This window comes from Nannospalax galili, unplaced genomic scaffold (genome assembly GCF_000622305.1).
Source record: "Nannospalax galili isolate Female #2095 unplaced genomic scaffold, S.galili_v1.0 scaffold595, whole genome shotgun sequence".
Classification (NCBI taxonomy): domain Eukaryota; kingdom Metazoa; phylum Chordata; class Mammalia; order Rodentia; family Spalacidae; genus Nannospalax; species Nannospalax galili.
The window spans coordinates 173,797-177,934 of NW_008336257.1; positions in this window are offsets into that span (position 1 = coordinate 173,797).

A 4,138-nucleotide genomic window follows, 5' to 3' on the forward strand; every position below is an offset into this window, starting at 1 on the left:
GAACTGATCCTATGACCTCCACCAAAGCAGCACCTGTTCTTATCCTTTGAGCAGTCTCTTCAGCCCAGATACAGATCATTAAGAAACACTATGCTACCTATCATAAGTATTAAGAAAAAGAAAAGAAACTGCACTGAGCATGAAAATAAATTATAAAATAGAGCAGATTTTCTTCAGACTTTTTAGATGGAAATGTACTAATATGTAATTTTAAAATGTCATGGAAGAAAGTATTATCTATAATGATGTATTTTCTTACTATGTAAATTTCAAATACAAAGGCTTCAAACTGTCATCAATAGGTTTTAAGGATTTTTAGAGTGATCATTAGAGAGCCAAACCAATAATCTTCCAAAAAATTACTAGAGATATTATTATGAAAATAAAGGCATACTATTGATTACATATTTATGTATTGTCATGTAGGAATAAAATTGAATGTTTAATATAAAAATAAAGCATGCAAAATTACATTTTGTTGGCTACAATCAACTTCTGTTCTTATAACATTAAATTGAGAAACCATGTGAAAACAAATATTGTTAACATGAATTTCTTTTGTATATTTATGTGTCTGTGGGATTATGTGTTACATGGTCATGGGTACCTACAGAGGATAAAAGAGGGCACCAGATCCTCTTTAGCTAGAGTTACAAGAGGTTGTGAACTGCCTGAAATGGGTGCTAGGAATCAAACGCTCACCTTCTGCAATACCATGGGGTACTCTTAAACTCTGAGCTATCTTTCCTGCCCCACAGAACAAATAATTTGAATATTGTTAAAATAATGAACACAGGGGCTGCAGAAATGACTCAGCAGTTAAGGACTCAGGTTCACCCCAGCACCCACATTGCAGGTAACAACCATCTGTAATTCCACTTTTGGAGCCTTCCAATACCCTCTTCTGACTTCCTTGGGCATTGCACAATACAGGTACACTTAAAAACATGCAGACAATACACTCATACTCATAAAATAAAAATAATAAAATCTTAAAAAATAAAATAAACAGAATGTGTAGATATAAAATGAGAGAGATTAATTAAAATTTCACAGTGCCAAATATCAACGTTAATGTCAGCTGTCTGGAATTTTCCATGTACTGCTTTATCAACTGAAAATTCCTGTAAGCAATTACCAAACCTTAGCAGTAACAGTCCAAGCACCATCTGATTGACAACTCAGCACTTTTCCCATGACTGCAGGAATGGTTGATGGAGCAGAAAATGTTCCTTGTGAGTTAGGACCATCTTCTCATACCCAGTTTATCCATGTCAGAGACTCAGGACCTACTGTTAAAAGTTTTTCACTTGCTGAAAGTGAGTAAATTGTGATTAAGTAAAACTATTTGGTGCATTGAAAAGCAAATATACTGCTTTAATATATTACTAAAACTATCATGATTGTTAATATGTGGATAATGTCAGAAACTGAGGACATCTATTAAAATTTGTAATTATAAGAAAATGGGTGATGGGATGATTTTCTCCCCTGTGAAACAAACAAAATGACAGATAGACAAACAAACAAACACTGAATAGCAAATGATGATTCAATTTTGACAAATATCTAAGGAAGCATAGTATTATAGGTGTGGGTCAGCAAAAAACAAGAATGTATGAAAACTCTTTATGAAGCCCTATTAGTTCTAAAGCTAATTGGAACATATTTTTAAAATGGAGTTTGAACAGAATTATCCCATATGGATGGACACCTGTTTCACCAAATTATCTCCTCCCCTTTCTTGGGAGACCTGCACATCTGCACACTCTGAGGTGCCAGGGCTGACAAACTGACAGGATACCTTCTATTTGGGTTTTGCATAGTTTATTATATCCGGGAAAGAGTGACTTACAAAGACATGTATTCTCATAGGCTTATATTTGAAACCCCATTATCTGCTAGACCTGCCCCACAGTCTCCATCAGCTTTTCACATGCCAACTATCCCTGCAGGGTCCCCACGTGTCCTCAGTGGTCAGTAGGTGCTGTCCCACCTACTCACCCCCTGTTCAATAAGGCAGCGGCTCCACCCCTTCATGTAGCTAAAGCTATGGTCAACTGAATGGGTGGGAGACCTGATGGGCTTCCTGCCTGCTTGATTCCTTCCTCAGAATGTAGGAAGGAGGCAGGCCTATAACTTGTGTCATAGTGGTCTCATGGAAGAACTTCAGGTTACAACACTGCTATCTCCAGAATACATGGGTTATTCAATCAAAGCTTTATTGCCAGGAATAGGTTATATCATATCCCTACATGTATTGGTTTGAGATAGTCCAGAAAAACCTCCCACAAAGTCAGGCTAATGCATTTGTTCTTGATTGCCCATCATAATTATATAGTAAGTCCAATTTCTGAAGGTACGACACACTTTGGTTACAGGAATATAGAATAGTCATCAAGTGAGCATGAGACTCTTTTGGCTAAACTTTCATAGTGCTGTAAGGTGCCATAAAGGCTGCTTTGGAAGAAAAAAAAAAAAATCAATGGTTTTACCCAGTACGCAACCCTGCATTCTACAATAAAACCAAAAACCGAAAAACAAACAAACAAACAAAAAAGACCTGTTAAACAATGTGTGACTGTTGCGGGTTCTCCTCAGGCCAGCTGTGAAGACCCTAATCTGGATGGTCCCCTGCCGATTAGGGGGTAAGAGGCACGGGGTCACAACACAAAGACCCCAGGAGTCAGGTAGAAGCAAGCACTAGGGGAGGTGCTGCAGACTCCTTTAATGCAGGAGGAGGCACACCTTTTATCTCCCTTTTCTCCACCCCCAAGTCACTTTAGTCAGCATATCGTTTTCTGATTGGTTTGCGCCATGCAATCTGTCAGCAGTCACTGGGCTCATGAGCAGAGTACGGAGGTGTGGGCTCCTTTTGGCGGGCTACTTGTGGACCAAGAAGCAAAGTGAATTCTTGCTGAATCCCAGGGCTCTGACTCAGCACAATCTTTGGAGGCCTCCTGCTACATTTCCACCCTTTTTCTTTAAAAATGACTGTCCAGTGAGAGCCTGTAGGCAGCTCTGCCTCAGGATGACCCCAGGATCATGGACTGTGCCTGTCTTAGGTTGTCCTATTCGGGCATGAACGTTACCCGTCATTGGAGCATGGACATACACGTCCATGTCCTGGCTTAGATTGATTCAGGCCAACAGGATCTTACCCGTCATTGGCTACCAGCCCTCCAAGTGGCATCATCCGGGGGATCAGTCAAGGTGGGGAATTATCTGTAGGAGGCCTGTACAACCAGGATCATGGACTATGCCTGTCTTAGGTTGTCCTATTCGGGCATGAACGTTACCCGAAATTGGAGCATGGACATACACGTCCATGTCCTGGCTTAGGTTGATTCAGGCCAACAGGATCTTACCCGTCATTGACTACCAGCCCTCCAAGTGGCATCATCCTGGGGGATCAGTCAAGGTGGGGAATTATCTGTAGGAGGCCTCGTACATTTGTGCAAGCCAAGTCTGTCGGCCTGCATAGGGCGGGTGCCACGCAGGGTAACTCATTAACGATTGAGGGGGCTTAAGAGAGCAAGGGGTGCACATGTAACGCAAGATCTGCTCAGATGTTTGCATTGAGAGATGGGTAGGTCGGGTAGAAGGAGGTGCAGACTGCAAGGAGAAAGGTGAAATTGTTGGTGTAAGGCTCTGGCTTGTTCTAGTAGAGGAATCTCTACATTTAAGGTACTCTGTTCAGGAAACCAAGGACAAACCTGTTCAATAAAATCTAGATGGTTAGTTAATTCTTGTGAGCTCACAGCTCCTCGTACCTTGAGCATACTTTCAAGCATATGTACAAAAAGCAGACGGCTATTGCCTTGCCCCATACCTAGTCCTTATGGAAGAAAATGTTAACCTAAAAGTAAAAGTTAATAAGAAGCAAAATTTGACCAAAAAACAAAAGTCTAAGATCTTATAGAAGTTTAAATAAGGATGAAAGTTAAAATAAAGGTTCATAGTAGAATACAACCTTAATATTTAATAGTAGAATACAACATTAGTATTTCTAATAAAGGCCTTTAAATTCCATGATCTGCTATATGATTTTTTTTCCTTGAAACTTTCAAGATGTGAAAGCACACTGTAAGATCTGTCAAAACTAAAAGAATTTTTTAAAAACAACCTGTAAGAAAAA